This window comes from Phragmites australis, chromosome 5, assembly GCF_958298935.1.
Source record: "Phragmites australis chromosome 5, lpPhrAust1.1, whole genome shotgun sequence".
In the NCBI taxonomy this organism is placed as follows: domain Eukaryota; kingdom Viridiplantae; phylum Streptophyta; class Magnoliopsida; order Poales; family Poaceae; genus Phragmites; species Phragmites australis.
In genome coordinates, this window is record NC_084925.1 from 13,550,587 (window position 1) to 13,562,445 (window position 11,859).

Sequence of the window (11,859 nt, forward strand, 5' to 3'; positions counted from 1 at the left end):
CTCGCAGTTCATCTAGCTATTATTGCCACTGCCTTTCTTTCCTCACGTACCCACAACTGTCGACTCTGTGGAGGTACAAGTTCTTATTCGAGTTTGCTTTGTTCACCTCACTCAATCTCTGTGCTTCTTTTGACAACTTGTACTCCGCAAACGCTTGCCAATGATCTTCCAGTTGCGACCATTTGTGGAAATCTGTCTTTGTACCTTTCTGCACATACGTTCTATTCAGTGTCCCCTTCCAGTTCTTCAATGAAAGGCCTATGATCATTAGCATCCTACGCTTAACTACTTTCATATCTATCTCTTCAGAGAAGTCAAACTTCTCTAATATCTTAGGCCACAAGATGCCATTCTTGATCGAATCAGGAACCACGTGCGGATCACCTCGTTCACCAGTCCACAATCTGTAGCTGATGGTCATGTGATCCTTAACAGCAATCCCATAGACTGACTTGTATGGCCCTAGAACTCTCTCTGGTGTAGTTAGCTCCCCTGCTGATGAGACCTCCGTGATCACAAATTGTCCCGTAGGAATCTTCGAGGGACCTCGGACACGATGCTGCTCTTGGGATTGCTCATTGTCGTGACCCTCCGGAGCGTCAAGCATCTGCGCATAAGCGAAAAAACTATTAGGAACCTATACGATAATATGTACAACAGATGCATTCATCTACTTATGAATTACCTCATCGCCTCCACATGCATCTGTTTGGTCCAGTTGAGGCAGTGGCTCAGGCTACCTTCTTCAATGTTTGACGGCGACACTACATCTCCTTCTAACACCTGGCCTGGATTGGCGGTTGATGATGCCATTACTTCCTGAGAGTTCTGCATACGATGACGACGAGCAGTTGAGTATTCTACATATAAAGAGCAGAGGAAGGAGGAAGATAGAGATAAAGCCGACGAGGGAGGGAGTGAGGTTGTCGAAGGAGTGAGATAACCATGAAGGAATCGATAGGTTACGACCACATTTAACAAAAAAAGTTGCATCTTACAAAGCAAAATAAGCATAAAGGAACTGACAGTTGACACATTGATCTTACAAGTCACATCATCTTACATAGCAAAATAATGATGATTACAACCAGAACTAGGATTATGACATCTTTACACGTGAAATCACATTTCTTATTTTCAAAGTTAGCCAATTTTAACTCGGCTTGGATGATTTCACTATTGTATGCCGCAACAACTTCATGTTTGGACTTATATCCTTTGTAACATGCTCATTTGAATCCAGTAACTTGTGCGTGGCATTCCTCCCAACTGGAGAACACTCCACTTTGTCGACCACGATGAACAACATACCATGTCATAGCAGTCCTAAATTTCAGAGAATATGCAAAAATGATATACTACAAACCACGCTAACACCAAAAAATGTTCTTGCAAAAAACTATTAGCCACAGTGGCTCTAGCAAATGGCTTTATTAGGACTTCAGTACCGATTACATGTTCAGAGAGAAAGCATTTAATTGTTGCTTCCTCTCCGAACATGTAATTAGTACTAAAGTCCTAGAAGTAATAAAGAAATATGGCCTTGAGCCATATCATCATCGCCACTATTTTATTGTAGTTCAAAAGAAATGTTTGCTTCTCCGTAGAGAGCATTTAATATATGAGGCTAAGCATTATGGCATTCTGTTAACTGGTTTTCGCAAAACAAAATATCAAAGCAATTATGAGCATTATGGCATTATGAGCATTATGGCATTCTGTTTGCTTCCTTTGAACCAAATACACAGCTAGAAGATATTGATAAACAATTCTCTGAACTACTACAACATCCTGGACAGAGTTACTAAACAAGTGACTAAACACTAGAAGAGAAAGATGCTCTTGTATAACAAGAAGTTGTCTGCGTAACAGAACAGCAGGAGCTTGAAGCCTCAGACATAGAATCATCAACCTACTGCTGTATCATACACCAACTCATGTCCAGGAGTTTAATGCAATTAGGCAGTAAGCTGAAACCAACAAAATCTCAAGATCGACATACATGAACCGATCATACAGAAACAAAGCTCAAATACCAGTTACTGCCTATGCCTTTAGCAATCAGAGAACTAACAAGACCTTATCGATTGTACTCACTTATCTAGTCCAATTTCAATGAACTTAATCATGACTGAGGAATAGAACCATGCATCCAGATTGTTGAGATCAAAGGAAGATAGTAACCAAACTGACAGTGGTCGGCGAGGCACCTAATACCAAGGAGAACGGGGGATTTACCTTTGCTCTATCGGTCGGCGAGGCAGGCGGGCATGGACAATGGTGGCACTAACGGGACGGCGGTGTAGGGGATAGAGACGACGTCCTCAGCTATGGGACAGGTACGGCGGGGCTCCGGGGACGGTGAAGTCGGGGAGGATGCGGCGGGGACGGCAGCGTCGAGGCAGGGCTCAATTTTTCTATGTGTTAAAGGGCGGGCGTCGAGCAATATAATATAGGGGAGGGCTTTCACTGCCGGCTCAATTCGAGCACCGGCAGTGAAAGGGTACCTTCACTGTCGGCTCAGTATAACGACCAGCAGTGAAAGGGTACTTTCACTGCCGGCTCAATTTGAGCATCGGCAGTGAAAGGGTACCTTCACTGCCGGCCCAATAACTTCACCGGTAGTGAAAGTTGTTTCACTGCCGGCCTAATATGTCCATCGACAGTGAAACCCCTTTCCCTCCTGATGGCTTGGGGTGCAAAATTTTTTCAAAGTTTCGCGCGCACACGAAGAGACTCGAACCCACGACCTGCATAAGTAAGATCAAACAAACCGCTGCGCTACTCAAGTGATTACGATTTATTGTGTACTATCTATACTTATTAACATTCTAACCTAAAATCCTAATACATATTTATTTAAATTTGAACTTGCTATATACCAAAATTATGTTCCACCATAAACTAGAAACTGAAGGTTCCATAACAAAAGTGAGGTATGTTAATTGCACCTAAAATAAATTCATACATAGTAATTAATACAATTTATCTACTTTGTCTTAAAAATTCGCCGTTCATTATGATCACGTCATACATAGGGAGGTTTGTCAGTGTCTTCCATGGGACCTAGGTTGACGTCCTCTCTGAAAGGAGGTAGCGCGTCGAATTGATTGTAGTCTTTCTCGTCAACAACATTCTCCACTCCGACAATACTTTTTTTTCCTTGAAGAACCACGTGGCACTCCTCCTTGTTAGCAGGGTCTGGGCCCTTTACATAGAAGACTTGCATAACATCGTTCGCAAGTACGAATGGTTCTTCTCTGTATCCAACGAGTTTTTGGTCCACTATAGTCATAACATACTTGTCGATCTTCACACCCCCTGGGAGTCTGACCCATTGGCACCGGAAAAGAGGAACATTTAACACTCCATAGTCGAGCTCCCAGATCTCCTCTATGAATCCATAGTAGGTCTCCCTATTTCCATTGTAGTCATAGGCATCTATACAGACACCGCTATTTTGCTTGGCACTCTTATTATCCTGAGCTCTCGTATAAAATGTATAGCCATTTATGTCATATCCTTGGAATGTGAGGATTGTAGTTGACGGTCCGTGAGCCAACACAGTCAACTGAGCACACTCTATCTGCTTATACATCACCTGTCTATGTTACCAGGCGCCAAAATGATCTCAGTGCTCTCGCGCGATCCAAACATCGGACTTCCCTAGGTTTATGGTGCGTAGCATCTTCTGGTGTTCTTCGACATATGGGTCTGCTACAACTGATTGTTGTAGAACTGTGAAATATGCTTGCGTGAATGAAACAGGGTCATTAGTGCGGAATGAGTTTGCACCTATCATCCCTTTCCCCTGTAGCCTCCCCTCATGGCGAGATACAGGCACACCAATTGATTTGAGATTCATGTAGTCGATGCAAAAAACCAATGACCTCCTCGGTTCCCCAGCCCTCGGCCATGCAGCCTTTCGATCGATTTCGATTACGAACATATTTCTTTATGACTCCCATGAACCTCTCGAAAAGGTACATTTGATGCAGAAACACGGGGCCAAGAACCATATCTCTTTCACAATGTGAACAATGAGATGCACCATGATATCAAAAAATGATGGAGGAACAACGCCTCAAGCTGGGATAGAGTCTCGACCACGTCTTCCTGCAGCTTATCTAGCTTGGTTGGATCGATGGCCTTTTGTGATATCGCGTTGAAAAACGAACACAGCTTTATGATTGGGTTTTGGACCTTCGACGGCAGAATACCTCTAATTGCAATTGGAAGCATCTGTGTCATCATCACATGACAATCATGAGACTTCATGCTAGTTAATTTCAAATCTTTCATGTTTACTAGTATCTTTATGTTGACGAAGTAACCCGATGGAACTTTGATTCCATGCAAGCACTTGTACATTGCAATTTTCTTTGCCTTGCTCATACTGTAGCTAGAGGGACCAAGATATTTGTCGCCTTCTTCTATATCTTCAGGATGTAGATTCTGTCTGAGTTTCAAACATTTCAGGTCCTTTCGTGCTTGGAGTGTATCCTTTGTTTTGCCAGGTATGTCTAGTAACGTACCAATCAAGCTATCACACACATTCTTCTCAATGTGCATGACATCGATTGCATGTCGAACCACCAAATCCGGCCAATAAGCTAAGTCATAAAAAGTAGATTTCTTTTTGAACATAGGAGCTCTAAGATTAGTTTTTAGAACCGGTGTACTCCCGCATCCCAGGATAACCCTAAGTCCCTTTACCACGTCATATACCTGTCTCCCAGTGCGATGTTTAGGAGGTGATTGAGTCTCAACTTTCCCATCAAAAGCTCTCCTATTGCTGCGGTACGAGTGATTCTTGCGATGAAATTTACGATGACCTAGGTACACTATTTTTCGGCTATTCTTCAGCCACAAGCTCTCTGTTTCATCCAAACAATGCACGCATGTACAATAGCCTTTAACAGTCTGGCCCAATACGTTGCCAAGGGTAGGCCAATCCTAGATTGTTATGAACAGCATTGCGCGTAGTGTGAAGTTCTCTCGTTTAGATGCATCTCATACCCGCACACCATTGTTCCACAGTATTACAAGATGTTCCATTATTGGTTTCAGGTATACATCGATATCGTTGCCAGGTTGCCTCACCCCTGGTATCAGCACCGGCATCATAATGTACTTCTGCTTCATACACAACAAAGGAGGAAGGTTGTAGATACATAGAGTCACAGGCCATGTGCTATGACTACTGCTCATGTTGCCGAATGGATTCATCCCATCTGTACTCAACCTAAATCTTTTATTCCTCACATCTTATGCAAAGGGCTCCTTGTATTTCCTATCGATGTTTCTGCACTGCGTAGAATCAGCGGGGTGTCTCAGCATTCCATCATCCTTGCACTCCTCAACGTGCCACCGCAACAGTTCGGCATGCCTTTTGTTCGCGAATAAACGCTGCAACCGGGGGACTATAGGAAAATATCACATCACCTTGATGGGAGGCCTTTTATTCTTTCCTTCACCATCGATATCATCACGGTCACGCTTGTACCGTGATGCACCATAGACGAGACACGCTTCCAAGTCTGCATGCTCTCTACGATACAACATGCAATTGTTTGGACATGCATGTATTTTCTCCACTTCCAATCCCAATGGGCACACAACCTGTTTGGCCTAGTATGTGTTTTCTTGCAGTATATTTTCCTTTGGAAGCAATTTCTGCAAGAATAGTAACAACTCTGTGAAGCTTGTATCAGACCACCCATTGCTTGTCTTCAATTGTAGCAGTGAAAACACGGTATGCAACTTTGTGTACTCCCTCTCACAGCTTGGGAACAACGGTGTTTTAGAGTCCTCTACCATACGCTGAAACTTTTGAAACTCTCTTTCATTGGTGAAGTTCCCCTCCCCATCGCACAACATCTGCTCCAGATCATCGGCGTCGGCGTCGGCCAACATCTCCTCTAGATCATCATCGACCAATGTATCTCCGGTAGGGGGCATATCGGTGTATTCGTCAGCTGGCATATCGGTGCACAAGTCTTCGTCTTCTCTGCTAATGTATTGGCCTTTCTGTACGATCTCAGCTTCACCGTGCTTGGTCCAACGAGTATAGCCAGGCATAAAGCCCCTTGGCATCAAGTGGGAATGTATCTACTGGGTGGTGGAAAACTGCTTCTTGTTCTCGCAATCAACGCATGGACATCACATGTATTGAGACTGTGTATTGGAGTTGTGCGCCGCGGCTTGTACCAGGAAACAGTCCACGCCGTTCTTATACTTTGCGCTCACACGGCTCGCATCGTACATCCATCTTCTGTCCATCTACAATTATATCATTATTGTAAATCCAAATTCAAAACATCTAAAAAATTTTGCGATCACCAACAAATAAATTACCTCGTCATCTCCTACTAATTGGCCTGAGTTGGAGGAGCTGCCTTTTGTATGCTTTCGTGTACGCTTCTGATGAGTATTTGTTGGTGCCATCCCTAGAAATTTTCTTTATTATTAAACCCTTTTGTAGGACTAATTAAGTAAAAATAAAAAAGGCTCATACATAAAGTTTATATATTGGAGCTTGCTAATTAAATAAAATATAAAACATAAAATTGGATCTTGCTACATACCTAAATATCATGGAGAAATTTTCTAATTCGTTAAAAATCAAAATAAATACGCTCATACCTAAAGTTTTCATATAGGAGCATGCTAATTAATTAAAATATAAAAATATAATTGGAGCTTGCAACATACTTAAATGTCATGGCTAATTTTTCTAATGCATTATAAATCAAAAATAAATATGCTCATACCTAAAGTTTCAATTTAGGAGCTTGCTAAATTAATTAAAAAATAAATATGCTCAAACCTATAGCTAATGTAAATCAATAATAAAGACACTTTCCACCTTTAGCTACTAATTGAAGCTTCCATATAATAAATGAGATATAATTGCATCTACATTGTCTTAAAACATCATGGCCATAGGTGCATCTTCATCTTTTCAAAATCTAGAGCAATTTAGCAAATAAAATTCAACTAGAAATGGATTGGAGATGAAGTTACATACCTTGGAACACGTAGGGCATGAGGATTCCTCAAAATTTTGAAGCCACTAAGAACTTGGTGATAAAAAATGGCTATCACTGAGCAAACAAAGCTTCTCTCTGTTGTGTGCTCGGGCTTGGGGAAGCAGAGGGCGGCTTTTATATAGTCGAGACATGCCGGCTCATATAACAAGTCGGAAGTGATGCCCTGCTATCACTACTGGTCGGTGGATTAAACTGGCAGTGAAGATGGAGCAGGGCATCACTGCCAGCTCAAGCCAACAGCCGATAATGATGCTCTTATCACTGCCGGTTGGTAAGCCACGATGACTTTATTTTTTCCGCGTGGCTTATGAACCGATAGTGATTCCCCATTACTGCCGGCCCATTAGGAACCGGCAGTGATAGGCTGGTATATATAGGGGTTTATGTAGTAGTGATACACTAATCCCTTTGCCTCACAATACCAGTCAACGTTAAGGCGAGACATGTGCCATCCTTGTGATAGCTTGACCATTCACTCAACCTTGGAATAGATTACTCAACTCGTGATTAACTCTTTAATCGCATTGGCATGGCCATGCGTTTTCCAGTCCAACCACATTCATGGGCCTAGAGATGTCTTTCCTGTTATATAGGAGAGGCAAAATCGATCTTGATTGCTCACACCCTACGACATGTTTTGTGGCAAACCCGAAAGCTACCTTGATGACTACACAATCATGTAGTAGCATTTGATAGCCCCTAAGTGTGCCATTATACATTCTGGGAATCAATGATGATCTCAGGTCTAAGGATCCTACAGATATACTATTTGAGATTACAGCTGATGGAATTTTATATAACAATCCCAATAGTATCTCAAGGTGGGTCTATCCAAGACTATGTTCTCTAACATATGTCCACATTATTGATTTGATATCTCAATATGTAGGATATGTGAAACATGATCATCAATTAATACATGTGCTAGTCTATGAATTATTATTGTCCACATAATGATATAAGAGCAGAGATCATTTAGAATAACATCACAATAAAACAAAGAACTTCATAAACAAGTCACATACTTGCTAATCAATGTAAATGATAATTATCTAAGGAACCGAATAACATATTATTCAAAAGAACATAAACATAGATGTGATACAATTATCCCCATGATTGCATCTAGGGCATATCGGAAGCAGTATGTAACTACCATATACGACTAACCTATACATATACGAATCCCCTAAGGTTTCCTATTTTCTTGGAGCATACATATATATCCGGGAAAGGAGTCTTTGGACCTATGGAAACTACCCGTATGTTCCAAGATATCCCTTAAACAAGGAAATCTATCCCTAAGTTTAAGGATACATAATCCTACTCGTAAAGGAGTCTAGATACTACATGGCAAACCCCATATATATATGGGACCGGGGGACCCTACGGAGGACAAGAAACCATACAGAAGCAACAAGCCATTTGCAATCATGATCTACATCGATAACGCAACAGGACCACACACAAGGAGCATTCGACTAGTTTTAGATCCCATCTAGGCTATCCATGACCCCCTTATTCTTTGTCTCGAAGATCAATACAAGAACATGTGACATAGGGTTATTATACTCTAGTAGGCCTGAACCTATATAGATCTCTGTCTTCTGGTGCTTGATTAAGCAAGAGGGAGTATCCCCTAGTTTTATCACGTACTTCATAAGATTAGCAACTTACTAATCGCTGATAGGATCTACTACTATTTTTTTGATCGGTTCATATTGATGGATCGATTGATGCACGGGTTGATGAGACCAATCAATCTTAAGGGTCAAATGAGGTTTAAATAAATAGTGCCACATTACGACAATATTAGCTTGTGCTCCCACTAAGACGTGCTATGACTTCCCTACCGGCTTGAATCACCATTAGGTCTAATAGCGTGTCTTGACATAATTTAGAAGCCAATAGATCGAGGTTGTGTGTTGCAATCCTTTCAAGGGGACCTCATGCGATGATAAATGTGATATTTGGTGAAAATAGAGGAATTTGAAATGGGACCTCACCATGCTATCCAAGTGTTCAGCTTTTAATGATAACATGCTCAAATCACGCTGTTAGCATTTGATTCTATGCTTAACTTGTTTTTGTAGGGAATGATGTGAATAGTATGGCCTTTATGTGTAGGTGATGCATGTGTGTAATTTTCATGCCCTGTGTGTCATGCTTAATTGCAGCCAAAGGTTGTCATGTTATTACGGCATGCATGCAAACATGTGATGCTTGGTATTCTCATGTAATTCATTACCAGCTACTAGGCATAGTAGCTTATTATATATTCATCGAGGCTCGAAGCATGATGTCTTGGAGGATAGGGAGTGTGGCGGCGGTGATCACCATGTGAAGGGCTCGTACTATATCATAGTTTAATATGATTGCTTGTGACGTTTCTCTAAGTTCTTGTCATACTATTTTATTCATGTTTTGTATGTGTCGACGATTGCTAAATCGCTAATCTAACAAACTTTTTGAAGAATAAGGGGATGCTTTGAGTAGACGAATCACAAGGGAAACATACATGAGTTTTTTGGCAGGTTCGAGCCTACATGAGGATAATAACCATACATCTTTTTTGTCTTGTTTTGATCTGTGCTTGTTACAAGGGGGTGTGGCTAGCCTAGATAGATCTAAACCTAATTGATGACTTCTTCCTTGGCTTCTATTGGTTTGTATGGGCTTGTAGAACTCGTATCGCTCGTGAGAACTCATTCTACCTTCTTCCCCCTCCTTAGGGCCCCTTGGCTCTGTATATATATGGGGAGTATCGTATGTCCTCTAGACTCTTCTTTATTATTCTTGGACATCTTCTTGGTTATGGAATACCTGCGAGTAGTTTTCTATCTTTCAGGGATCCCTTTCCCAGAGATAAAGAAATGCTCTGACGATTACGAGACACCCATGGGTATCCAAATATGATAACTAACCATTATTAATCGTCAAGCCCCCCATCATTATGTGAAATAAGGCTTCGATGGTTCAAGTATATAGCTAGCAGAGATAAGTTTTATGTCTAGCCATTCCATCGAGTAAACTCAGACTTCTGATTAGGATAAAACATCTAAACTGGTTCCCAGGTCTTTAAGATCACTTACTTGGGATTTTTAACACATTTGAGTTCTCAAGAAAGTTCTCGAGAAGCAATTCCATTCAGGTAGATTTTCTAGCTATCCCAAAAAATTATCCTGTCCTTGCCAAGTACAAAGGAGCTAAGGCTCGTCGCTGGCTAGGCTTACGTGGTGGTGAAAATATTCTCTATCATGAATATGAAGGGATCATTGCTCCATTCTTTCGACTGCTACCATGCCTTGAAGAACTCAATGGGTAAATGACTGCTCTGGATTCTGCCTCTTTGTCTGTGTTGATTAGCTGAAAGACATAACTTTGATGACCAAGCATCGCTTGGAAGCTCATGACTCATAATGTAGCTACGCATAGAGTTAAAGCTTGGTAGGTGAGGCGTCTCACCTCATGACCTGTTGGTCTATATAAACCTTCAAGCGTCAGATCTAAGCTACACCACACTTGAGTTCAATCATGGATTCTCCTCCTTCTCCCAAGTACACGCCATCTTCTCCCAACTACCCAGCTTCTTCCCCTGAGTACTCACCTACTTCCCCGTGTACACACCCCTCACTCCTCCATCATCTCCAACAAAATCTAGCTCAGTGGTTGTCACATCTTAAAAATGAAAAGCCATAATTAAGCATCGCTTAACCATTATCGTATGTGTTATCAGCTGTGTTGTTACGTAATGGTCTCATAAGTTTAGTTCGAAGGTGTTTCAAACACCCTAGAGATGGTTTAGTGCTCCTTAGAAAAGCTCTAGATCCTTTGGAGAAGAAAGAGAAGGGAAAGCGGGAATACTTAGAAAGATTCAGCATAAAACCCCTCTCGCGGTCTGACTAGGATCACCCACGGTCTGATCGCCAGGCGGTAGCAATGTGGGCTTGCCACGTGTGCTTGCTGCGGTCTGACCGATGCCCTACGTGGTCCGACCGCCAGCACACAGAGGCTTGACATAACGTGGTCGATTGCCTCTCTCACTTTCTCACTCTCTCATTTGCTCTCTCTCACTCTCCACCCAACACTAGAAGGGAGAGGGATTCCGTTGTCATTGAGTTTGAGGGCCGGATATCGAAGGAGGGGACTCTCACGAGCTTCCGAAGGACTTCCGCAAGCGTCTCCCCTATTCTCCCTTGCCGGAGACCCGCTGTTCACCTCAAGCTCCACCACCACCTCGGGAGCCAATCTGCAAATTGAAGCCTTCCAGAAGCAAACCCATCTGCTAGAAAGCTTCAATGCATTAAGGTGAGGCTTCCCCTACCATTTTTCCATTGTTTCCAAGCTCGAATCGATCCCCCGTGTTGTTTAGGCCCAAAACTCAACCTAGCCTAGGCCAATCCATGGGGCATTTTGAGTTTACCTCGGTGAAGGTGGTCCAAGTCACTTTAGAAACACTCCATTAGTCCCATAGAGCTTTTAGGTACCCTTCGTGGTCGAGAGTCTCGCTGGAGCTCTCGTCGGTAACCCCACAAGGGTACTACTGGCAAGGCCCGGTGGTCTAACCACCGCTAGGGCCGGTCTGACTGCCAGTTGGGACTGGAAGGTCCGAAGTGAGGGCTCTATACAGGGGTCAGACCGCCGCTAGGGCCGGTCTGACCGTTGGTGGGTGGTCCGACCGCCGGATCAATGTCGATTCGACCACCAGCCCCCAAAACTCTCTGCTAGCCACCGGTCTAACCATCACTCAAGAGCCGGTCTGACCGCCAGCCGCTAAAGGCTTGGTGCACTTTAAGTTGGCTTATCT